This window comes from Lagopus leucura, unplaced genomic scaffold, assembly GCF_019238085.1.
Source record: "Lagopus leucura isolate 7727_CA_CO unplaced genomic scaffold, USGS_WTPT01 Super-Scaffold_100159, whole genome shotgun sequence".
Classification (NCBI taxonomy): domain Eukaryota; kingdom Metazoa; phylum Chordata; class Aves; order Galliformes; family Phasianidae; genus Lagopus; species Lagopus leucura.
Window position 1 is genome coordinate 11,265,975 of NW_024962335.1, and position 26,216 is coordinate 11,292,190.

Consider the following 26,216-nt stretch of genomic DNA (forward strand, 5'->3'; position numbering starts at 1 on the left):
CTCCAGGGTCTCCACGTCTTTCTGATAGTGAGGGGCCCAGAACTGAACACGGCAGCGGAGGTGCGGCCTCACCAGTACAGAGGGCCGATCACCTCCCCGCTGCCACTGACTTGAAAGCCCTGCGGACGGACAGCACCGTACCACACCGCTCCCTGCGGGCCGGGCCCCGCCGCGGGCAGCCGCGGGGCGGGCCGTGCCGTGGGCAGCGCCGGGCGCCGCCGGATCCCGCCCCCGCGCCCCGCCGAGGAGCGCTCCCGCCCGCGGCTCCTCCTCCTCCACCGCCGCTCCGCCGGCAGCAGTCGGGCCTGACACCCGCGCCCGGCTGCGGGGCCTGGCCTGGGCGGGGGGCGGAAGGGAGAGAGGGGAGGAAGGGGAAAAAAAAAAAAGCAAAAAAAAAGCAAAAAAAAAAAAAGCAGCACCTCCACAAGAGCCGACCCCCCCGGCGGGTCACATGACGTGACCGGATCTTGCCCGCTCCCCGCCGCGCAACAAAGAACCGGGAGCCCCGCGCCGCGATGGCACCGTGAGCGGCGGCCCCGCCAGGTGAGCGGCCGGTGGGCCGGCGGGCAGGGATACCCCTCCTGTGCACCCGCTGGAGGTGACTTTCTGTGCTCTGTCTCTTCGTGGGGATTTGCGCTGAGCGGCCCCAACCGCTGCGGGGGGACGTTGGAAGCCGATGGGTGGGCGCTGCGTGGGTGTCCGCGGTCACCCGGCGCGTGGTCCCTCGGCTGGCTGCCCCGTGCAGCCCCGCGCGTTCTGCTCTGAGCCAGCTGTGCGCGGCGCTTCCCAGCCCTGCCTGCCGTGACCTTTGGGGCCGAGCTTTGGGGTGATGCAGATTTTTGGCAGAGCACCGTCCGGGTCCGAAGTGCGATCCCCGTTCGGATCGCTGCCGGCAGGACCGTGGCTCGGACTTGCTGACAGCGGGTGACACGAGGGTGACACTGAAGTTTGAGGGCTGGACGCTGGGATGGTGGCATGGCCATAGCCGGCCGTCGGCAGCTTTCCATCCCGAATCTACCATCTGCATGGCGCGGTTGGAGGCTGGAGGTCAGGGCAGGGGCAGCCCAGTGGGCCCACAGCCCTCTTTGTGTGCATGGCATGGGATGGTGCTGCAAAGGGAGCAGCACTCTCCACGTTTTGTTGTTTTCAGTTTTCTTCTTGGTCTGTAACCCCCGCCACCACGATGCTGAAATAACGCACTCCTGGGCATCACCAGCATCTTCTGCGCTTGCCAAGTGGCCGCCCAGCGGGGATTGAACGCCTCCAGGCCTGACTGTGTCCAACTGGGAGTGCCTGTGGGCTGGCGGCTCCCCTTGCACACTTATCTTGGCTTGTGGGAACGGGGAAGGAACCGCAGCTGCTTCCAGGGGAAGGCTCTGGGTTGGCCACGCTGCTGTAAACCCGGATTCAAAATAAGTGAAACTGGGGGGTGAGAAGGAACGAAGCAGGGCAGGACGTGCTGTGTGTGCCCCGGGGTCCAGAGCTGCATCAGGGCCCGCAGTGGTGCACATCAGGTGGGCCCCATTGGCAGGTAGTTTGTGCACATCTTCATGCAGATGGGCCTTGAGTTTGTTTATAATGAAAGCTATGAATCTTACTGAACAGTTAAAGCAGCAAGTGTTCCAAATTTGAGGCGAAGCAGAGTGCAGACAGTACTTATTTTTATTGCTCCTTTCTCCTCCAGCCTTTCTTTATCTGTAGCACCTATCCTTAATTCCTTCCCTTCACAGCCATGGTGGGGAACCAAAGTGGATTTGTCAATAGCCAGCTTGGTTTCTACTGATTAGTGTGGAAAATATGACTGTTCTTAATGTAACCAGCTGTGCCGAGAGGGCCTGGAACTGGGATCTGGCAGCATGCTTGGTGTGGGTCGTTAGTGGCCGTGGAAGACTAATGACGGGCTGACAACTTGTGTCCTCGAAAAATGAGGAGGAAAGGTTGGTTTCTCCCCTGGAGCAGACAGGAGGTTTGAAGTGAAGATTAGTGTGTCTGTCTGTTCCCTTGGGAAAAAAACACATGGCATATTTTTGAATCCGAGTCATCAGGTAGAATTTATTTCAAGTATTTTTAGGCTCTTACGGATTTGGTGCACTTTGATTGTATGAAACTGTTGGGTAGTCTTGCTAAGGTTTGCTCTGTCTGGTCTCAGAAAGGCATTGAGAGCCTCTGGCTCTCAGGTCTGAGCAGAGCAGCAGTGCTTTGAAAGGGTAGGGGCACCAGCCGTGTAACAAATACCCTGTCTGCAGAGATGCTAAGGAGCGGCGCAAGCCACCCAACCCCTCTCCATGCTGTTGCAAGCATGTGAGTGTGGGAGCAGGAAGGCATGGAGCACTCTGCCTGCCCTGTGGGCTGCACAAACTACAGGGGAAGGGAGCATGCAAGGCTCCTGGCACCAGCCCAGTCGCCTGCCCTGTCCCTCTAAGCTCTGCTGCAGCAGAGGGGCAGCACAGAGTCTAATGTGTGATGTGACTGGTCTGCTCACGTCACTTTGGGGCAGTCACAGTGGGGATGCGTGGCTTCAGAGTGATTATTAGTGTCGGATGACTTGGCCAGGATTGTATAATGACACTGAGCAAGAGATAAAAGGTTTTATATCCCATAAACTTGATTCTTACTCCAGGGTGATCTGCAAGGCTTTTGAAAACGTGTGGTTTGACGGCTTGCTGGTAGCTGCAAATAGGTGTAAACATAAATCACTTGAAACAAGTCTCTGAAAATAAGAACAAACATAGTGTAGACTATAGGCAGGAAAATGAAAAGAAGGGCTAATTACTATTTTTTTCTATTTTTTTTTTAAATGACGTTCAATCCTGTAGATAGGGTTCTGGAAGTGACCCGGCAGCTCCTGCAATTTATTCATTTATTTAAAGAAGCTTTGTAGTTCACCTTGAAAACCACTTCCTGCCATATGGTTATATTGTTTCCCTATACCACATTTTTTGCTAATTATCGAGACCATTTGATTTAAAATAGGTGTTTTTAATTTCACAGCCTTGTCTGCCTCTCCTGCTTGATCCTGCCCTGGAGTCAAGAGGCTGTGTCTGTTCGTTCTCCATGGCAACGGGTTGTGATTTACTTATTTCAATTTAATTAAAAAGCAGCTATCAAATTCTAGGCATCTTATATGTTCCTTGTATTAGAAAAATATCAGTGGCTTAGCCTCCACCAGCCTCGGAAATGATATTCTCAGCCTGAGCTGCTCATGCCTTCTGCAGTTTCTTCCTTTTGGAACAGTTTGGGAGAGGGAACGGCGCCGTGGCCTGGCTGGAGGTTTGAGGGTATGGGAGGTGTGGACATGGGAACCTGGGCCTGAAGGCCTGGGCAGGGAAACCTGTGTGTGGGGCCTGGAGGGGGGAGCCTGGACTCCAGGGCCTGGATGGGGAGGCTTGGACTCCAGGGCCTTGGTGACAGCACTGGGTGCCAGTTCCAAGCACTCAAAAGGCTGCTGGTCCCCTCCTGCTGTCCTGCAGCTGCTGGGATGTCACAGGCCACGCTGTGGAAACAGGGGTACCCCAGGCCTCGCATGGAAGGTGCAAATGGACCGTGGGCTCCATGTACTGGGCTCTCTGCAGTGGTTGCATCTCAGGAGCCATTTTGTGAGGTAGTGCTGGGCTGCAGTGGCAGGGCTGTGTGGACGGGGCGCAGACATCTGGACTTCCTGCAGTGAAGAGGCAGAAAATGGCGGCCCTGCTAGACATGGTGTGGTGTTTACCAGCTGTCCCTATGTGAGAGAGAGTGCAAGTTCAAATCCTTCATGTTGGCTTTGTTTCTGTTGTTTTCTGATCCTTCTTGACGCCTATCTGTTCTTCGATGCATGTGTGATACAGCTTGGGTTTTCAAGCTGGTCACAGTAGAGAAGCCCCAGTGCCCTCTTGGGTTAAGTGTGCCTGGTATTTGTATGTAGGCTAGAAATGAGTTTAATCCTGAATTAGTTTTCCAGGGGCCGTGGCTATACAAAAACCAGTCTGTGTTGGTCATGGATAAGGAAACAAAGCTGCTGGCCGAAGCAGGGACAGTGCCAGGAGAGGACTTGCAGGGCAGATGGAGGAGTCCAGGAGCATGCGGATTTACTGACCCAGAGGTGATAGTTTTGGTAGTAAACTCAGGCTATGTGATAAGATAGTGCCAAAATTAACACTGCTTTGTCTCCAGCACCACCTTCCTGGTTCTTACAGGGTTGTTCTGCTGTGGTGTGTGGCTCTGGGAGAGCTGGGCACGCCGGGCTGCGCAGCGCTTCTGAGCTGCAGGAACGCGCGGAGGAAGAAAAGTTGGCTGTGCATTTTTATTAAACCTGGAGGAGCAGTTAGCATCAGAAGAGTGCCTGCATATTTTATTTTCCTTCTCTTTAGTGGTTCTACTCCCCGTGCTTTTTCACAGGCGGTTATTTTAACGTCGGGCTCAGGTTCTCGCTCCTCTTGGCCCTGCCAAAGCCCGGGAGGCTGCGATAAAGCGTTGGACGCTCTCCTGGCTGGCAGATCTCCATTGACAAAATGATGTGTGTGGTTTTCAGCTGCAGATTCTTCATTCCTGGTGATCTGCACGAAGCTAATAAAAACAGAATAAAACAAAAAAGCAACAGCCCAGAGCAGTCTTTTGTTTGTTGCTGTATTTAAGCAGATACGTTCACCAAATTTACATCCCACTGGTGACATCCTTAACCCTTTATTACTGGTTTTACTGGTGTGCAGGCACGATCTGTATTCTTTCAGTTTGTCTGTTCCTCTTCCTTCTCCAGCTTTGAAGCAGACCTCTGTGGTATTAACTTCTATATATACTGTATCTTCATCTATAAAATAAAGGGAAGGTTTCGTACAAGCAGCTGTGAAGTTGCATTTATTGTCTGTAAATTGCTTTTAGTGATTGAGCTGAGGAGGTGGAAGGAAAGAAAGACAGTGAAGTAAAATGGGCTTGATTTTTTTTTAATTTTTTTTTTTTTTAAATCGAAGAGAACTGCATTATTTGTTCATCTCATGTAGAGTTGATGGGAAAAGAAAAATGCTTTACCACAACCACCCTGAAACTAATTGTTAAATTTGTAATGGAAACAGACATTTCTGAGCACAGTGATGAAGGCAGCCATCTTGTTGGAAAATAAGAGTCCAATTTAAAAAGAGAAACAATTATTATTGAAATCCTGCAGCACTGCTCATATTTTTGTCTGGTTTGGGTCTGTTCAGTTTGAATGTTAGCCTTTACCTTCGTGGCTGCCTTCACTCCTGAGTTCAGGTGGATAGACCCTAATTATAGGTCAAACTTTATGCTTTATGCTTATTGGCAAACAAATCTATTGCTGGCTTTCTGGCTCAGCCCCATCTTTTGTGCTGGCACCACATTGTCACGTAGCTGAGGGTGGGTTCTGTTGCAGTCTGGCTGCTGGCTCTGTCCAGGAGGGGAGATTGAGCTGTGCTCTTGTGCCGCTCCGGTGTGCATGAGTTCAGCATGTGCAGCTTTTGGAAAATGGACTTGGTAAAAAATATATGTGCATTTAAAAGAAAGAAAAAAAAAAAAAAAAAAAAAAAGCACAGCAAAAAAACATGAATAGTTTTCTCTTGGGATAGAGAACTGAACCTGCTCACCAGGTTCAGGCTAGTACCAGTGCTGCTGCACGGGAGGGGTGAGGTTTGTGTTGCCAGAAGTGAAAGGTGGGGAATGAAGGAAAGGTGGAAATGGGGCCCCCCTTTTTTGGCAGCGGTGAACTGTTAGTCTCCTTCAGCTGTAACGTGAAACCTCGCTCTCAGCCTTCATTCTCAGCTCCCTCCCTTCCCCTCGCTCCTCTCATTCTTTCCCCAGGATCAGCTCATGTGTGCTTCCAGATGCTGATCCCATTTCCAAGCCGTACTTTCAAAAGGGAAAGGGAAGAGGTTGAGTTTCACCACCTCGTCAGGAAGACAGCCTGTTGCTATTAGGGTATTTGCTAATAACTTGAGCCTGAGGATGTTAAATGGCTTAAGGAGCAGTAGCCATATCTCTGCCTCAGGCAGGGACAGCTGTGGGCATTACCACATATGGGAATGGTGGCACGTGGGGCTGAGTTTGGTGCTGAGTTTGGACCGGGGGGTCCTCGAGGTTTGGAGTGAAGGACAAGAGCAGGGTGATGTCTGGGTCCCCCTTTGGTGGGAGTAGCAGCAGCACAGCATGCAGCCAAGATGCAGAGGTAGGGCAGTAGCTCAAACTCTTTGGCAAACGACCAAGGGACCTTGCTTCCACTGAATGGTATGAACGGCGTTTCAGCTTCACTCTGCTTTTGTAGACCAGCGTCTCTGTGCCATTCCTTGCTGGTGGCAGGAAGAGACACGTGCAGCCTGATGAGATGCACGCCCACGTGTGCACTTAGCAGGGGCACGGCATGGGTCAGAGTGTGCATTTAGGAGATGGGATGGAGACGTCTCTTGGCCCTCAGTGATTGCTTTACAACTACTGGAGCAGATCCTGTGCTGCCTACTGAGTTTTATAAAGCACGGGGGTGAAGATGATGTCACCAGGGGGTTGCTTGCCAAAAGCAGCAGGGTGTGGGGAGCCTTTGTGTGCATGGGCTGACTGAGTGGCCATACCTGGTGGGAAGGGCAGGTGGCAATTGGTGTGCGGCACGAATTGGAGATGTTTGTGCAGCTGTTTTCAAATAACAGTAGGGAGAGGTGGGGGAATTTGCTCCAATTTGAGAGTTGTTAAGAGATGTTTATCCTCCTGCTCTTTTTTTTCTTTTTTAAACATTTAAGCTTAAATTCTTCTTGTTGGTATTTGAAGACATTATGGGAAGAGAGGGATTATTGTGGGGCTGCGTTGCTTTACAGGGTAAGATTATACACCGGGTGGCTGTTACAGTGCATTTGTGTTCCAGCAGTGGAGTGCATAAAGGAAAGAACTGGTGTATTGGTATTAAATAATGGTGCCACTGGATATGCTGAGCACAAAGTGGCTTTGTTTTCAGGGATATGTTTTTATAAATCTGACACGCTTATAAGCCAGCTGCACTATTAAAGACAAAAGAAACACCCCCCGTTTATAAGAGAGGGGCAGTATAGAAAATGTAAGTAATCTCAGAGAGAGGTATGGTTTTCCTCCATCCCCTGCGCTTGTTTGCAGGCCTGGGGCAGGTGTTGGAAAAGGAGCTGCGTGGCCAGGGTCCATCCGGGAGCTGCTACTGCTTTGCCTGATGCTGTGGGCGTCAGTTGGGGGTCACATGCAGGTGCATGAGCTGCTGTTGGCTTCATCTCCTGTGCTGCTCAACCTGGCTCATGGTCTTGGGTGTTACTGGGGCCCTCTGCACAGCTGTGGCAGTTGCTCCGGTACCGGCAGGTGACGGCATTGCAGCTGGCTCCAGAAAATGTCCCATTTGCCTTGCAGAGGGCAAAGGAATGGAGGGAGGGCGCAGGGCCCTGTTTGGAGTCGCTGTGTCCTCAGGCTGGAAGTGCTGTTAGAGTTCATATGCCGGGCTGCAGTAATCACACAGCTCTGGGAGAGCAGGGGGAGGAGAGCACGTGAGGGTCACTTCCGACAGATTAGTGAAGGACGGGTATTGCGGTGCCAGCAGAAGACATCCTTCTGTGGAGGTTCCCAGCCAGGAAATACCTAAAAAAGCTCTCCCTGAGGGTGAGAGGAAAGCCCAATAGGTCTGTGCGGTAATTAATTGCCCAGATACCGCTGCAGGAGCAGCTTGCAGAAGGGAGTGGAGAGGGGGAAATGGGAATTTCCTGATTCTCGTAGCAAAGCTTTGACTGCAGAAGGAATTTCAGACACAATGAGTGGAAAGAAGAGCTAAGATTAATAGGTAGTCCCATCTTCTTTTGCACTGCCTGCTCCTGGATAGTGTTAGCTGAGCATTGGTTGAATCAGCACGGAGCATGCTTGGGAACTGAAAGCATTAAGCATAAAGAAGGAGTGAATCTGATTAGCTCTGCTCTTCGTGCATTAAGCAGAAAGACCGACTGAAACGTGATTGCAAACAGATAATAGCAGTGTGCTCATGCAGCACACCACGACCCAGCGCATGGGGTGATGGATCCAACCATGCGATGGAGTTGTTCCTTGTAATTGAAGGCACTTGTTGTTCTGCTGAGGTTTCTGTTGCGTTTTCTCATTGCCCTGTTGTTTGCTGACTGCCATTTGGACTTGATGATCCCTGTGAGTCCATCCCAAGTCTGTGACAGCTCGGCCCTGCAGTGCGTGCCCTGCTGAGTGCTCCGTGTGCTGCCCATGGCTTCCCCAGCCCAAGGGCTGGCAGGAAGGGGCGCTGAGGCCAGAGAGCCCTTGCTATTTCTGCTGGCCCCTTGCTGCCTGCAGGTGACCAGATGCACTTTCCGATGGCCTCCAGCTGCGTGGATGGGTGGCTGCCAGCAGCACATGGTGCGGGTGGGAGGAGGAGGTGTTGATAGTCAGGAAAAATGCTCTGGGTAGCACAGAGGGTAATGAACATCTCCTCTCACCGCTCTCCCCATGCATCAAAGCGCACTTAAAAAAAAAAAAAAAAGTGTTCATCTTTGACCCCCATTAATGGCTGGCTCGGGCTGTATGAGAGTTTTACGAGGCTGCTGCTGCTCCCACAGAGTTTAATTATTTAGTGTGTGAGGTAAAGGCTGGTGCCTGCTGAATCCCAGGGTTCAAGCCCTGCTGACCGGCCGTGGGGTTGGTTACAGGCGCAGTGGGGCTGGACGTGAAGCCGTGTGCTACAGGGATCCTGGTGGGACCCTGGGCTGCAGCCACACAGCCCCCAGCAGGGCTGAGCATGTCATCCTCTTGCCATCGCTGCTCTATGCGAGCTCTGTGCCCTGACCTTCAAGGGCTTGATGGCCTGAGAGAGCCCCAGCTGCTCTGCTGCTACCTCCTCCTGCGTGCTGGATGTGCTCTTTTCTGCTCAGCATGGGCCTGTGCCCACCCTTGGGATGTGCCAGTGGGCTCGATGCACTGTCCCCATTCACCCTGTTCTAGTTCTTCCCACTCCTCTGCCTCATCCCTTTCCTTTGCTGTGGGACTGATGTTCCAAGCTGTGTCGGGAGATGGGGTTGGGCTAAGGTGACAGAGGGAGGGTGGAGGGGTGGAAGGGGATTCCACTGGTAGATGGCACTTTGTGCCACCAACTTATTCTTTAATTTCTGATTATTATGGGCCTAGCTAAATCAGCTGGATCTGCTAGTCAAATGCCAGGTGCTCTGTATCCTATCTCCACATTCTACTCTGTTTTTCTATTTTTTTTTCCCTGAAAATTAATAGGATTCTGCCCATTGATGATTAAAACATCGCCTGGAGTTTGGGAATGGATCAGATGCGTCAGTCAAATGCTACCACATTGCACCCAAAGAGAGGAATGCCATCCAGCTGGGGGTAGGGTCTGCTTTTTCTTTCCCCCCGTTGGTGTGTAGACTTACTGAAAACCTTCCTGTTTTGGTTAATGCAAGAATTTGTACTAGAAAATACTAGCTTTCAAAATGGATTGCTTTATTGTTTGAGGAATTGCCTGCTTTCTTCTCTTTTTGGTATGGAGCTATGTTGTGCTTGTTATATTCAAAATGTTATTAATAAGCTTGAGTCTTTGTGGGGTTTTGGCAAAGAAAACGTTTCAGTAACTATTTCAAGTATTTGGGGAGGGAATTTTTCTGTTTTAAATGCAAAGTGAATTTATTCTTGATGGCTAAAAAAGACAAAAATCATTGAAGTTGTTTTCTGAAATGTCAAAGTTCCGTTCATTTATCTCAGTTCTGGAAATCGATGTGAAATGGACCAAACTTGCAACAGGGGAGAAGAGGAAAAATGATCAGTAGGAAGCCACCTCTTTTTATATAAATACTGCTTTACAGGTTTTTGGCTGCTGCGGCAGCAGGTATAGCACGAAACCTGGAAGGAGATAAAAGGTCTGGGAGAACGCAAAGCCGGAGCCTCGCGCTCTTCCAGCGCAGGTTGCTGCCCGAAGTGGCTTTTTGGCTGCCAGCCATGTGCTAGTGCCCATTATCCCGGCTGGCGCGGGCTCGGCTGCCTCAGCAGAGTAGCTGCAGATACAAAACACGGCTCCAGCTCTCAGAAGCAGGGTGGGCTTCCCAGGTTGGGGAGGAGACACGTGTGAGGGTTCGCATCTGGAAAAAATGCTGCTCCCGTGGTGCTCGCTTGAAATCCAGAGCTGCTGATGTTTCACGTTGCTTTCCCGTTCTCGCTGAAATTGCTTTATGCCTTGGAAAGGAAGGGTCTTAAAACTGAGGGTTTCGATGGAGCTTGCTGCAGAGTGATTCTTTTCTCCTCGGTATGCAAGCTTCCTGAATGAATGATTTTGAAGTGAAGTAATATTCCCCTGCAGGGCCTGCCTCTCTCAAGTCTTTAGACTGTCACAGCAACAGCACGACTACTAGTGCAATATTAATAATTTATGTGTGTCCCTCATTTTGGACCGTTGTCAGTCATTTCAGCCTCGGCAGGCTGGGAGAGATGAGAAAAGCACATCTACGCTTTGCTGCGATTCTCTCTGCATATCTTCTCCGGGTAGGCAAAGGCTTTCAGTCTCCAGAGAGCATCTATCTGGAACCTTTTAGCAGTGCTAAATTTACAGAAATAATACCAGAAAATAGCCTGTCGGTGTCTCGTTTCAGCGATCTCTGTGCACAGCTGTACTGCTTACATTGGACTCTGCAGCAAGGGTGGTTCAGATGGTGGTGAGCTCTGCCTGCCTGTAGAAGGTGAGGGAGGGGTGAGCCCTTTGTGGGTCCCTCCTGGGCGATGGGCCCAGACAGGTTTTACTTCTGTGCTGCAAGCAGCTTTCTTCAGAATTGAGCTTTGTGCCCTTGATTCTCTCCCTCAGCCTGTTTTCAGAAGGAGGGAGATAGATGGTCAGACGGTTTGTGCAGTGCCAAGGTGTTCTTTCTTGCTTGAGGTAAGAAGCAGAGGCTCTGAACGCAGTGAAAACAGCTCTTCAGAAATAAGGCTGATGGAGGGATGTCACTGGAGAACTCAGCTGGTGTACGTACAAAGTGTTGGTGCGCCTGTGCTTGTGCTGAATTCTGGAGCTTGGCTTTGCAATGGCCCACAGAGAGCTTCTCCCTCACGTCCCGTTGGAAGCACCATGCTGTGTTGCTTTGAAGGTGCAGTGAGCATGAACTGGTTGGCATGTTTCAGAGGTACGCTTGCAGGTACCGAGCAGCTGGAGCCAGAGCAGCCCACGTGGAGTGATATGTAGTGAGTGGGTCAGTCCTTGGCAAGGAATGAGAGCTCTAGCTCTGATCTGCTGCTGATGATCCCAGGTGGTTCAGTGCAGAGAATGGGGGTTTCGTGCTGTTGGCGATACGTGGATGGATGGGTGAACGGGTGGATGGACAGGACTTTCTAGTAGAGAATATTCTGCAGAGAATTTGAGTTGTATTTGAAGCCTGACAGTTTGGCTGTTGAAAGACAGATTTCTAGAATAATTGTTTTGGGGGAAATTAATGTTTCTTTAAAACTGGATTACATTGTTTCAAATTCTGTTTTTGAACATCTTGGCTTGGAAGAAGAGTTGGCTCAAAAATTGCTGCATGTGTGCAGAAGGATCTGCAGAAAGATTAATGGATAAGAAGAAACTTGGTCTAATTGTTTTGTGTTGCATTCATTAAAGTATTTTCATTTGAGATTTGATTTTTTTTTTTTTTTGCCATGATTTGTACCTTTGTAGCTCAAGGCACAAATCCTCTCAGATTCTCTGTATTGTTAAGTCTTCCTGAGAGCTTGTATGTGCAGTTTGAAGGGGAGGGGGGAAGATGTAACTAAGTTAAGATTTCTTGAACCTAAATTATAATATGTAAATCCCAGATTCAGTTGGCTTGGCTGCTGGTGAATGGTTATAGCTCAGAAAGCAACCGAGGTGCCATCTTGGACTTCAGATTGCTTGGTTGCAGCAGTGAGAATTGTTTCTCTTTTGCTGCTGATAAGGGGCTGGAGCCTTACTCCTGAGCCTACACGTGTGCACTTCATTAAATATACACATGCATTTGTAACAAAGGACTTCCTGCAAAGCAGCGCTGATTTCTTCTGCAAAACAGAAAGGATTGGGAAGCTGAATGGAAGACTCTTTTTTTTTTTTTTTTTTTCTTTTTTTTTTCTCCTCCTCTTTACAAGAAGTTACTTTAAATAGGAGCTGTTCAGCAGGTTGCAACCAGAATTCTATAATAAGATCTCTGTTCGCTCTCCCTACTTTTTCACATGCAAAGTTGTGGCGGTAATTATATGACAGCTGCCCTCTTGGCTGACATGCAGCAGATTGAACTGGGGATCTCCAGAGCTAAAAGTGTGAGCTGCTACTCTGTGAGCTAGAGCTCCATAGCTGGAGGCTGTAATGATCTATATCCTTCATGACTGAGCATAGAAGGGAGCTGCAAAAAGCATTCGCTGAGTTATGGTGAATACATGGTACTCCCAGGGTGTACTGAACCTTTCTTTGAGTGGTTTGTGATAATTGTACAAACCGTTGTCAACTTAGGGGCGCTTTAAAATGGCACTCCATTTTGAAGCCTTTCTACCTTAAATTAAATGACTTTGCTATAGCACGTTAGTCAGGCTCAGGCGTTTGCTGCTGTGCGTGTGCCTTATGCTGAGTGCAGGAGACCCTGATATTGTAGGGGTTCTTGAGCACTAATGCAACATAAATAATTGCTAACGATTCTGAGCGCAACGTGAACAAATCCACAGCTCTGGTGGCGTTGAAACAAGTTCACCTTTAGGCTTCACCATAACAATGCGTTTGCCATAGATGGCACAGTGGGAGCTTTGTCAAAACAAAGAAAAGGCAAAGCTGGAATTGATGGAATCTTTCCTGTTCCCCGAGGACCAGGAAAACCCGAGCAGTGCCAAAGTGTGTCAAGCTGAGGAAAAATCAATGGAAGCAGAACCATATGGAGCTCCACAAGTAGTGTCAGCCGTGGGCAGCTTCTGTAACCACTGTGTTGGGAGACGGAAGGAAGCGTGTTACAAGCGGAGAGATTCATTTTGAACTTGGGAGGTTCTTCATGCCTCCTTCCCTGCCCCCCTAACAAAAAACAACAAAGAAGATAGGTGTCTGCTAACCTTAAATGGGGCAAAACACATATTCCTGTAGAACTATGCAGTTCAAAACCAAGCTAATCATTCCATTTTTAAAAATATAAAAACTGGACAGTTAGAAGGAGGTCATTAAACATGAAGTCAACGCAAAGACAGTCTTAAAGATCGGAAGCACTAATGCCAGCCCAGAGTGTCAGAAACTTACATGGTAGCAGCTATACTATTAACAGACATGCTCTCTGCTGTAAATCAAGATCACCTCCATATGTACCAGGCCATGCCCAGTTTCATGAGTGTGGCCGTGCCAAATCATGATTAGTTAACCCCCCTCCACCTGAGTTGAATCCTCCACTGCCTTTCTCTGTATGCCCAGAGGGTTTGCAGCATGGCCTCTTTCCTCCCTTTCCACATCACATGCCTGTCCTGTCCCGCTGCTTGCCATCCCATCTGTTGTACCTCAGTGACCTGATGTGGTCTCACCATCGCTGTGAGCACATGGAATGACCCAGGTTAAACAGCATGGTTTGTGGTGAGGGGGAATGTTGGTGGGTGCTGCCCTTGCCAGGCTGTCCTGCCAGCCCTGTGTGCTGAGTGCTGCCGCCTGCCTTGTCACTCCTCACGGAGTCGGTGGGATGACGCTTGCCCCGCTTCCCCTGGGAGCCCATTCTGTGGTCTAATAGACTTTACTGTCAGGAAATGTTTCTTGATTGTGCCTTAATCATGGGTGTCAACCCCCTGATCCCTGAGATGACCTTAGCCTGCATCACTTTGAGCTCTGTTCCCACGCACATTGCCTGCAGCCTTCCCAGTGTCTCCTCCTGCACGCGTTGTTCTGGCAGCAGGCAGCGGTGCCTTGGCTCCAGCCCCGCAGTCCAAACACTGCTCCTGGAGGCAGGCACGGGGCTGGGAGCCCACATCAAGGGCCTGGGTCGTGATGCAGGGCATGCTAGTCACTTGGAGCAAGCTGTCTAGAATCCAGGCTGCTGGCAAGCCAGCAAGTAGAGGCTGATGCAGCATTCATGTGCATGTCTACCTTGGATGGAGCCAAGACCAAGGAATCTGTTACAACTCAGCTATCCCCTGACCTAATTACATTGCTGTTAACATACACATTGTTTCCCACGTGTAGACCACTTGCTGCCTTCCAAGCCTTTTCTCTTTCTTTGTTGCCACTTCCTGAACTCCCTCAGTCCCTCATCTGCCCTTGCCAAGATAGGATGAGTAAAGAAGAGGCGAATACATCTGATTTATATCACATCACTGTGATATCGGGGCTATTTCTGCTCTGTTCCTAGTACCGTCAGACATTTTGCTTACTCTCCTATCTGTCTTTGTGATATCAGTGGACCTTATTATGTGATGTGTGTGTCTTTTACAGAATGGGCATAATTACTCCAGAGCTGGAGGGTGCATGAACTGTGCAGATGATGACCTGTTGAAGCGTTTGCAGCTGCAACAGTTAGGAGCACCAGAGATCAGGAATAGCTTCTTTTACGCTTCCCTGGTGCCTTCCTCTGCAACTGGGCTGGACCCTGGGTGTCACCATCCTGTCTTTTGGTCACCTTGTTCGTGTTCTGTTTGTGAGCCATATTGTCTTCATGGCTGCCTTCTGCTCCTAGCCGCTCTGCCAGGAGTTAATTCTGTGGTATCTGTGGTCAGTCCCCACTCCTCAGCTGCTTTGGTCCTCATCCTCCTTACTCCTCAGAGATCCTTGTCCACCTTCTGTCAGTGCCTTATCATCATTTCTGCACAGCTCAGCCTTTCTTCACTCTTCTGCTCTCTTCTCAAGGGAGAGCATTTTCACTTTCCCCATTCCCAATAGGAAACATATTTAAGTCTCACCTAGAGACTTGTAAAATGCAACCACACCAGACTTCATTTTTACATCCCATTTGCCTTGGGTCACCTCTTTCCAGTTAGCCATGTGGGGGCCTGGGACTGGCTGGAGCACATGTGTGTCAGGGTGTGTGAGGCCATGCCTGTTGGGCAGCCTGCGAAGCGTGGAATCACCTCACTTATCCCTGAGCCTTATAAGCATGAGGGAATGCTGCTACCCTGCTGGGAAATGCAGGATGACCCCAGGTGCCAGCATGAAACCCCACGTGTCCCTGACCAGCTCCGTAGGATGCATTCATCCTATCCCATCCCTGCCTGCCTCACCCATCCGCATGCTCCCAGCTCTGTGTTGCCCTGGGTTTAATTTTTGTTTAAGATCTTCGCTCCTTTAATGACAGCGGGAGCCGAGGGCTGTTCTCTGTGGGGGCTGTGTTGCACGGCTGTGCTCAAGGTAATGAGACTTGATGAAAACCTCTTGTTATTGTGGCAAGATTTCTCCCTTCTCTGCATTTAAGAAAAGGGGAGGGGGGAAGAAAAGAAAAAGTGACAGCCCCTGCTGGGTATGTTAATATATTTTTAATGGCTTGCATGCGGCTAGCTGAAGACTTATTTGTCCAGCCCGCAAAGGAAACAGAGCGTGCGGTGTTCTCTGCACCCTTGGCTGCGCGTAGCCCGGGGAGGTGGCAGTGGGGGGCTGAGGGGAAATGTCACCAAAATCCTGATGGCACAGATGAGATCTGCTGGGGGAGAGGCAGAGAGAGAGAAGGTTGATCCCAGGTACCTTCTCCCCAGCTCCTCCCCAGGTCTTGCCTGGGTTCTCGTTTCCTTCAAGGACCTGTGGGGTGTGATGGAAACCAACCCACTACCATCCCACTGTTGATGTATTGTGCCTTCCTGGGGGCAGCTTCACTGCTTATTCCTGAGGCAGTATCCTGGCAGGGTCAGAGCTACATTTCTGCCTTTATTTAGTTTTTAAATTGAAAGTTTGACTTCCTATTTGATTTTGGTGCCAGGGGATGGAGCTAGACTGGGAACTCTAGGGACATCCTTTGTAGCCGGCCCCTGCCAACGTGCCAGATTGCTGACTGTGAGCCAGACTGTCCCCTCTGATTGTAAGCAGCACTAAAACAGTTTGTGGGGGATTTCTCTGAGGATACCGATTGTTCCTTTGCATTACAGAGGACTGGAAACACATATGGTGAGTCAGCAGTATCGGGCTTTGGGGGGACAGCAACTTGTTAGCCACACTGACCGAATTGTTTTGCTCATCTGAGCATACCTTTATTTAGGTTTCAATGAACCTTCAGATGCTTTGGTGAAAACCACTTTAGTGGTGAAGTAGTCCTGTTAGGAATGTGTTTGTGTCAGTCTGTCCACACTGGCTTTCACTGCTGTCTTCCCCACCTGCTTAAAGCACTGCAGCGTGGCCTTCCTGTGTGCCCCTTGCAGGCAGGACCTCGCTTTTGCTGAGTGTCCGCTGCTTTCATAACGCGGTTTTGCAGCTGAGCTGAAGCCGCTGACAGCATCATGACTTATCCGAGAGCATGAGTGATTGTGAATTGGCACAAAACCAAACCAGAGACCCGCCAGGCTCCCCGTCCTGTAAATCTGGATTGCTGAAGCCCTGCTTTCCTCAAGTAGCCAACAATAACAGGCAGCTCATTCGGCCACATCGTATTAGTTTTACTTAGGCCTCTTGGACCGATAGTGTGATTATAAAACAATTGGGAGGCTTTTGTTTGTCTCCTTAAGCATACTTTCTAGTATTGCATCCAGATTAGTTTTAAAGATGACCCAAAGAGAGTTTGTTTTACACTGGGCTCGAACCAATTTATCTCCCTCCTCCCAACCCTGCCATGATGAATTTAAAAAATCATCAAACCTGATAAATCTAAGTCTTCAATAGATGTGTGCTCAGTGTTTTGTTGTTGTTGTTGTTTTCTTTGGCTTAGTTAGGGAACTGCTGCTGAAGTGTAACGAAGGTTTCTGTGAGCTTTAATACCTTAATTGTAGGTAAGAGGGTTTTGAGTCTATTGGCTATCTTGAGATCGAAATAACTGAATAAGTGGAAGTCTTAGTATAGATGCTAGTAAAAGTGAATGAAGACCAACCAGAATTTGACATGGGCTAAGTAAAATCCCACTTCATTTTAGCATCTTTCAGTTTCTCACTGTTTAGGAGGATGTCATTTTCTTGGTCCTCTGATTGTCAGCGTTTTTCAGCCTAGAAAGACTTGGATCCTCAGAGGAGGAAGGCAGGGGAGGTGCCCCAAACCAGAGCCAGATGTGCCCCAAACCAAAACAAACAAACCGAGTCACATATACCCTTTATCTATTTTTAATTTTTAAGATTATTTTAAGGTCATCTCCAGCAGTCTCCTGACACCGTAACATCCCCTATGCTAAGATACATTGGCACAACCCTGTTTTTTCATAGCTTTATAGGTGCTGGGCTGTGCAATACTACTAGATCAGAGCTGAACGCTCTAATTGGTTTCACAGAAAGGAGTCATTGGTGAGAGTCTCAGAAGATCCCGGTGTTGTACTCAGGATAACGAGGTGGGCACGCTATTACTGGGAAGGGAAAGAGTCTCCTGACTGCTCTTCTCAGTTTTATTACATGGGAAAATGAGGACACAAACCTGGAGAGAGATCTTTGCTGGTAGGGTGACATTGGCAAAGTAAAGATCGGATTTTTAAGCAGGCACTTTCTTGCATTCCTGAATAGTGTGCTGAACTATAAAACTTAAGTTTAAGAAATCACCTTGGTCTCCCATTTGTAGCCAGAGGGGATGGCCTCAAGCATCAGGTATGAATTACCTATGCGCCCTGATGAAACCACAACTTTGAATCCCGGCAGGCCTGACTTAGCCCTGTATGCCGTGATCGATAAATTGACTTCCATGCAGCTTATTATGTGGGGCTCTTTCAGATGTGACCTTATTAAAATCTGGAGTCCTCTCTGGACATCCGCAATCCCATGGCTGTTTCCCTAAGCACAGAGGAGGGTGTTGCTACTGCATCCTTTCCCCCCAAACCTCTGCTGAGAGGGGTGCCATCTCTGTGCTGGTCATTTACTGAGCCCCAGCCACTGGTAAACGAGCTCTTTCCTGATCAGGTAGTTGTATGGTACATTATGTTGCACTGCTGGTGAAATTCCTGTTTTACACCCACAGTACAAATAATCCTGGCCATCTCTAGCCAGCTAGGGAGGTTTTATAACCTTAGACTTTTCCTTCCCTCTTTCTGCCCCATGGGTTCTTTCTTGTGTTGCCTTCAGAGCAGCCTTCTTCTCTGTCTCCTCTTTGACTTCCTTCCTCTGTTCTTTGCATGCTTGGCCACCAGTCAGCATCAAAATGTCTGTGTGCTCTGGTTGGACTTTAAAATGGATATGAAATATTCAACGTGCAGAGGACAAAACTGACTTGTCACAGACGTGGGAGAGAGAAGGGAATGACCCAGCACCCCAGGATGAAGCTTGAGCTGGAGCCTGCTCTTTTCTCTCCTGCTTCTGCTGAAGTTGGAGGTTTCTGCCAGTGTCACATCTCTGCTCCTGTTTGCCTACCAGCGCTCTTTCTTTTTCCTGGCCTTTTTTCTTTTCATCCATGCTGAGAGCATCTTGGGTGGCATACACGTAGAGAGCGGGCCTTTGTACCTGACTTCATTCAGCTCTTTGTCAGGGGAAGAGCAGCACGCTGGTCAGAGCACCAGCCATGGCTTTGCTGCTCCCATTTGGGTGCTCCGCTGCCTGCTGTCTGTACGGTGGGGCTGGGGGATGTGTGTGGGGATGTGTTTGGGCTGCAAAGCACTCAGCACTGGTAGAGAGGAAGGCTGGGGACTGAGGGTTGCAGAGCTGCCCCTGCCCTGTGGGAGCAAAGGGGTGCTGGCAGCTGAGGCTCTGTGGGGAAGCAGAGGGTGAGAGTTGATGAAACCTGTTTCTAACCTTCTGTTTGGGGTAAAACTCTGAGCAGCAGCAGAAGGGCTATAGCTGCTGATGTACAGATTGCTGTAGCTTGGTCTGATTTCACATTATAATGATTTTCAACGAGTGTGTGTGTGTGTGCCTGCGCTAATGATGGCTTTGGTTCAGTGCAAGCTGTTATTACTGCGCTGTGATTTCTTGGTCTCCTTCACAAGGAAGTGAATTTTCCCGGTGTCCTGCCTCTCTGTATGCACATGCATGCACATGTGTGTGCACTTTGGGATCTTGCAGGAAAGAAAGTGTGGTAGAAATGTAAAATACTGTAATTATGTGCAGCGCTCATTTCTATTTTTGCTCTGCAGTCAGCTTGGCAAGTGGAACTCTTGTGTCTGGGCAGTCTCATATCTAATCTGATCTATTTGTCTGTGCTTTTTTGCATTGTGGTTTACAGCTCAGCAGTTGAAACCTTCAGGATTACTTAAAGACGGAATGAGAGCGTGCTTCCATCAAGCTTTGTAAAGGCCATTTCTTCTAGTGTGAAATAATGGCCCTAAATGGCTCGACAGTGCCCCTTTTAAATCCACTGCTCCGTTCCCAAGTGGGGGCACGGAGGTAATGTACGGCTCTTCCAGGAATGGAGGCGGCTCTGCGGTGGCAGCTCACTGCCTGCCCCTGTTAGCAGGGCTGTTGTGTCATCACCAGTGAGCCAGGTGTGAGCCGAGTCAGTCCTTTTCTACAGCTTCCTTCTCAGCTGTGGAAATTGAGGCTCTGGGGCTGGTGTGCGGCTGAGGGGCAGAGGGCACCGAGTGGGTGTGTGTGTTGGGGACCTCGGGCCAGTGCCAGTATCGCTGTGCTGGAGCAGCATACAGATGGGATGTAAAGCCGAGACCTAGATCCAGCAGTTGTTAAAGGTCCCCCGAGCTTTTCACGAGATTAGGGGACAATGCCTTCAGTGTCCTGGCCCCATTCCAGTTCATTACTTTGCCCATCTAAAATTTCCCCCTTCTCCTCCCCCTACCGCTTATCCTGGAGAAGTTCTCGGTCACTTCCTCCCCTAACGACCCCCAGGTAATGCTGCTGGCACACAACTGATGTTTTATTTCATCCCAGCGCTGAGGGAGGGATCCCTGTGATTCAGGGTCCCTGGGCTGCAAGAGGTGCTATGGAAACACAGAGCTGTTTGTGGTGTACACACAGACACAGAGCGCAGTTGGTTCATGTTCCCCTTGGATGCCATTTCGGAGCAGGTAAACAGGCATCCCAGCAACATCTCCAGCTCCATCCAAATCATCGATGCGTGTGTCTTCTGTGTGTGTGTGTGTGTGTGCGCAAGCCACTCTCTCCCCCCCTTCCATCTTGGAACAAGAAAAATGTGTCAAGCCCTCTGGCTGCAATCCAGGACTCTCCGTGGAACTATAAATCGACCCGTCAGGGAGGGGGAGAGAGATTAACGTTGGCCGTCTTCATTAGTGAGTCCCCGGAGGAAAGCGGGTCTGCCATGAGCCGTGAATGAGACCAGCTGAGAGGGAGAGGGGGAGTTTGTGGTTTTTATCACTGCCTCTAGAGACCCCAGAGGAGCGGAGGAAAAGAGCGTGATAGGGATGGGAGGATGTAAAATGAAGGAAGCTGGAGCATTCCATTGGCGAGCAGGTTGCTGGTTGCTGCTCCGCCGCGCCAATCCCTGACCTGCGAGCCCATGCGTGTGGCTGGAGCACTCGGCATGCTAATTGGGAGCAGTGAGGAGTGAGCCCAGTGGCAGCGCAGTGCCCTGCCTTGCTAAACAAGTGCCAGTAATTGCGTTCGAGGTACTTGCATTATGTCCAATTTTTCTCAGAACCAGAAAAGTGCATTTCTCACAAGCAGCATAATTCTTACCAGGCGTTGCTTTAGGGTGGGTGTGCTTCATTCCCTGCCACCAGACAGAAAGAAGAAAGTAATTCTGCTCCATGCTTTATTATCGCTTGCAGACGGATTTTTGTGCATAGCTGCTGCTTTGAGCTTCAGACAGTGATCTCTTTCTTCCTCATTCTGTATGTGTTTGTACTGCAGGCTCATGCAAACACACGCATGTACCAACATACACGTGTGCTAATTGTTGTTTCTCCGAGTTGAACGGCAGCATTTCAGGTTCCCTTGTCAAGTCCCTGAGAGCCCGGATTGTGGTGGTGCTCCTACCAGTAAAATCTGGTTTAAGCTGGTGGTTGTCTCCCCCCCCTCTTCTTGCAGTGAGTGACGCAGGCTCGACAACTCCTGATAGTGATGCTCTTTATTCACGGAGCCAGCATCCTCGCCGTGGCAGCGATACGGCCGCACACACACAGCTCCCACCAGGGACCTCACTGTGACCCGAGGGCTCCAGGATGGGAGGCCTCTTGTCTGCGCACAGGCGGTCCTTGTCACCTCTGCCACGCAGCAGCCGCAGAGCCAATTAGTGTCAGTCGTGGCGGTGGCTCTCATTGGTGGGGATGCAGACCTGGTCCTTGCTAGAAGCTCAGCTTCCCATGTTGTGTGTGCCTCCATCCCTGCTGACCTGTGCAAACCCAGCGCCAGGCTTTGCCTTTGCCTTCCCGTGCCCTGGTGGTGTGCAGACGGCTCTGCTGTGCGATTTGGCAGCGTCTCGATATTGTTTTCTAACTGGCACTCGCAGCACAGTTGTGACTCCAGGTTCTGGGCGTTTAGCATTTACTCAGTGCAGTGATGCTCAGTGAAAGTAATAATCCTTTTTTCTGACATGATAGAAGATTTTTTTTAAACGTTTTCTTTTGTGAAAAGCAACCCATAGCTATTAGATCTCTAATGCCAGGAGCTTACAGGCAGAATTGGACAAGCAATAACACTTGGATTGGAAACTGTGATTGCCTGTGCCTGCTCTGCCCTCCTGAGGCCCCATCTGGAGTATGGCTTCCAGGTCTGTGCCCCTGGCACAAGAAGGGCACAGAGCTTTTGGAATGGGTCCAGCAAAGGCCATGAAGGTGCTCAGAGGGCTGGAGCTCCTCTCCTGTGAGGACAGGCTGAGGGAGCTGGGCCTGTTCAGCCTGGAGAAGAGAGCACTCCAGGAAGACCTCATTGTGACCCTGTAAGCAGGAAGGGGGAAGCAACTTTTACATGACCTAAGAGTGATAGAACAAGGGGGAATAGCTTTAAACTGAAAGAGAAGAGATTTAGGTTAGATGTTAGGGAGAAATTTCTTTCTCAGAGTGCAGTGAGGTGCTGACACAGGCTGCCCAGAGAGCTGTGGGTGCTCCTTCCATGGCCAGGTTGGATGGGGCCCTGGGCAGCCTGAACAGGGGGGTGGCAGCCCTGCCCACAGCATGGGGTGGGACTGGGTGGGTTTTAAGGTCTCTTCCAACCCAACAATTCTATGATTCTATAATTTTATGATTCTATGATTCCATGAAGTGTGGCAGGACAAAGGAAAAGCTGGTGGAAAGGAGGGCACTGCTGGTACTGAGAATTGGCATTTCAGGTGAGTTGGCCCCAGGGCTGGTCTGACAGCTAGGAATCCCCTGCGTCATGGTTCCCTTTCACACCTGACACTGTTCCTGGCCGAGGTGCATGCAGCAATATTTTCTCATTGCCTTGGAAGGAGAAGAAATAGGTGATGATGAGTACAAGGGTAACTGCTACAGCGTCACCACACAGCACCATCTCTGCTATCACTAACGAACAAGCTGACAGATGAGCTATTCCCTCTTCAGCGTGCAGGGAACAGCCACCTTCACTGTCACCCCCTCCTGGATCTGCACCAGAGGCAATGCTGTCACCTGCAGAGGCAAACCACTGGCAGACAGGTGTCCTTTGGAAGCCTCTGGCTCCAGCCGGTCCTGCTTAGCTCATGATGTGGGCTTGGGGGTTGCTGGCCAGGGCTGGGCTCCGCTCCCAGCAGGGACCATCCTGGTGAAAGTGTGGAGGGCTGAGAGAAGGGAGGAAGCCTGCTGGGGAGAAGGGCTGTGCTGGATTAAAGCAGCTGCTGAGGGGCTACTCCAGTGAAGCTTGAAATCAGATTGTTTGACAGACATCATGTTAGAAGCACCTGGCTGCTTCTGTTTGCCCCACAGCTCCCTACCTCAGAGAGAAAACAGGGATTTCTGTGGCTTCAGAGCCACATCCCTTCCTCTACCCTCTGCCCAGAGGGCAGGCTGCCCACTGATGTGCATGGAGTGCCAAGGGGAGCCCCTCGCTCCTATTCCCCCTGCCTGTGCCAGACAGAGAGCTTGCAGAAGGGTGGGCTCCTTTGGTGGGATTTGATATATGTTTTTTTCAGCTCTGATTTTTGTTCTACCTCATTTGCATATTGTGTTTTTTTTCCAAGCCTCTGCATCTCCTTTCTTCCTCCTCTTTTTTTTTTTTTTTTTTATTATTTTTTTTAATTCTCTTCTCTCTGCTGAAGATTGCTTCCTAACTCTCAAATGTCCCTCCCCCGCCTCACTCCCCCCCACTGCATTTTTCTTTCATCCTTTGTTCTTGATTGCTTGCGCCCGGGAGCAAAGAAAGGAGAAGGAAGGGATACCATCTCTCTATGAAATAGACGAGGGAGAGAAAAATGCAGCAGACAAAGTTGTCAGTGTGGCAGAGGGAGGCTGAATGCATCTCCGGAGCGCACAGCTCATGTTGACATAGGGCACTCGCCACCTCCGTCTCACCATGGGACGCCAGCTGGGGGCTGCCCTGCAGAATGCAGTTTGTAGCATCTGCTGCCCCGGGGAACGAAACGGGGATGGACCAAAACCATCACGTTAATGGAGTCCTGCACGCGGTCCTGGTCCCACTGTGCAGCTGCAGTGTGTCCCTGGCTCAGGAGTGTGGGTAATCATGTGAGATGTGTGCGCACACTGGCTGATGCATCACATCTTCTCCTGCCTTCCATCTCCTCTCTCTCTGCATCAACAGCGCTGCCATAATCTCTCAAAATCAACAGGCCATTACGGTCTGATGTAACTCAATGAGTACTCTGAGACAGAAATCCTGCAGTGTACTTAAAAATCCTAATGTAGAAACACAGCACCATCCTGCATTCTCCCTCCACCTCATTTACGGTTTCTAGTGAAAAAGCAGCACTGTTCCATGTCTGTACATATTCAGCAGAGTGGGTTGCTAATCTGAAGCTATCCTTTTATTCTCGTTCTGCTTACAGACCGTTAAATACATTCTGCTCTCCCTCCTGCCCCAGCCTCCTCCCTTTTTATCATCAGCTTTTGTGAGTGCTGACTTCGGCTCTTGCCTTGGGAGAGGGGAGGTCACACAGACCTCAAAGAAGCCCTCTGTGTCATCAGCTATACCCAGCCAGCTGGTCCCTTGCCAGTGGCACATGTGCTTTTGTTGATTGGACCCTGCATGTGGGGCACTTCAGGTGGAGACGAGAAATGCGGGTGTTAGACAGCAGAGGTGTCTTTGTGGCACTGGGGAACATGATTTAGTGCAAATGTGCGATAGGTTGTTGGTTGGACTAACTGATCTTAGTGGGCTTTCCAACCTTAATGCTTCTTTCTGCTGCCTGCCTTGTTTCTGTAGGAGAGCAGTATTTTAGATGTAGCCTTACATTTCAATCCTTCTTTGTCATCCCCTCCCCCAGGTTTGTGCTGTAACCACGTTTCTGCCTGAGAGCTGTGAGCTATCAGCCTTGTTGGGAAGAGGCGTTAGCCCTCCTGGTGTTTGCAAGTTGTTCCTGTTTCTCGTAGGACTTTTCTGGTCCAAGACCTAGGATGCACATAGGTGCAACTTCAATGTCATATCCCACAGAACTGGATTTTCTATGGTTATCTTGGTTGCTTAGGATAAACATGAATGGTGGGCAAGACAGAGGGAGATGCCTGCTGTATGAGTCACAGCGGTGTCAGCAGTTCTGCCAAGCTTCTTACTGTGGCATCTTACTAGAGGACTAGGTTTTGCTTTGTGCATGGATGTTGTGTCAGCAGTGGGGTGCTGATGGTTCTCCTTTCTGACTTGACTTGAGGTAGACTTATAAAGCTGGATGCCATAGAGCTGAATGCTGCACTTTACAGGTCCTCTCCAGCCCACCTGAGGCTTGAAGACAAACATGGAATGGCTTATCAAAACCTGTAATGCAAACTGTGTCCTCAGCCATAGAGACACGGGTTGGTTTTGCCATTTTGGAACCTGGGCATGGTGACACTAACTTGTTCCCTCACAAGAGTAATCTGTGTCTATGGTCCACTGATGTTGACTAATTGCAGGCAGATGACCAATACAAAAGAGCTGGCAGAGATGCATGACTTACATTAGCTGTCAAAAACAGATGAGCAATTAGCAGTCTCTTACCTTTCCTGCCTGCAGGCCTAATCCAATACTCTGTGGCTGGAGTAAAAAAAAGACAGGTTAGCGATGCAGTCTCATGTTCAAAGGAGCTATTTGGGGTTTCTTGCCAGTGGCAAAACATCTGTTTTAACAGGGTAGCTCTTCACCCAGAAATTCCCTGTGATGGGTTCTGTGGGTATCACTGTGGACCAGATGAAGCGTGATAGCTTCAAGAAGCTTCAGGAAGCAGAAGAACTGCTGTGCTGCTGGAATCGGCTCAGCATGGTGTGCTACTTTGGGCATGGGAGCTGGCTGCCAGAGCAGAGCTGGGACTGAGTGCTCACTAGAAAGTGAAGGACATTGGCACTGTGGGTCATCCAGAGCAACAATCACAAGAGAGAAGTTTCTGCATCACATCTGTTAGCTGGCCTGCTGCTGACATGTGAGGGTCCATGCAAGCTCATAACTGCTCACCTGCCTGATTCCTCTGTGATGTTTTCATTGTCCTTAGAAAGGTCCAGTGGAACTGAGATGCTGTCCATGTTTTTTTTCTGGATGAGGGAACTGTGTCAAGGGAACAGTATTGCTGCATGTGCATCTGCCCCGTGGATGCGGAAGCCGTGGCTTTGCCAGACCTCATCTCAGGTGGTCTCATGGGTGCCTGCAGTTAATGAACTGGCCTTGGCTTCTGTTCTGAGTGGCCAGGGAGCCTTCTGCCAGAACTGCTGATGGAAACAAGGGTCCCCTTTGCTCATGCTTCTTCTTGCATCCAGCCAATGTGTTTAATGGCTTATTGGCTGCTGGCTGCGGTCAGTGCATCACAGCTGCTCGTGCTGTTTGAGCTTCTCTACTTTCCTTTCTTTTTATTCCCCTGCTTTGCACTCTGTTTGAGCAGCCTTCTCCTCTGGCTTGTTGCAACGTCCATCCTGAGCTACAAAAGGCTCTTGTCCAGCTGTGTGTCCTGACCATCGCCCCGTTGTGCTGATTCTTCATCAGTTTCTCATTTCATCTGAAAACACACTTTTCCCTCTCTCATCCCTCTTAGTATTCCTCTCCTCCTTCCCTTGAAGCTATGAACACTTGAGCCAGTTGGGAATATTGATCATTTTTTTTTTCCTGGAAAATGTTAAACAGCACTAAGTGCCTGTCTGAAGCACTGCATTGGTGACATTTCACGGGGGAAGGAATGCTGCCGTCCAGCTGCCTGCTGACCT

At 49.8% G+C, this 26,216-nt stretch overlaps 1 protein-coding gene across 2 annotated transcripts in view; it reads left to right on the forward strand.

Annotated features, from left to right (window-relative positions):
- The first annotated feature begins 408 nt into the window (after positions 1-408).
- The window catches only part of TCF20 (transcription factor 20), a 115,796-nt gene continuing 89,988 nt past the window's right edge, over positions 409-26,216 (forward strand). The window contains exons 1-2 of one of the 2 annotated variants that reach the window (XM_042890545.1): positions 409-543; positions 9,208-9,318. The gene's annotated coding sequence lies outside the window, so the exon portion shown is untranslated. The remainder of the gene's footprint in view (positions 544-9,207; positions 9,319-26,216) is intronic. The other variant, XM_042890546.1, reaches the window with a different exon arrangement.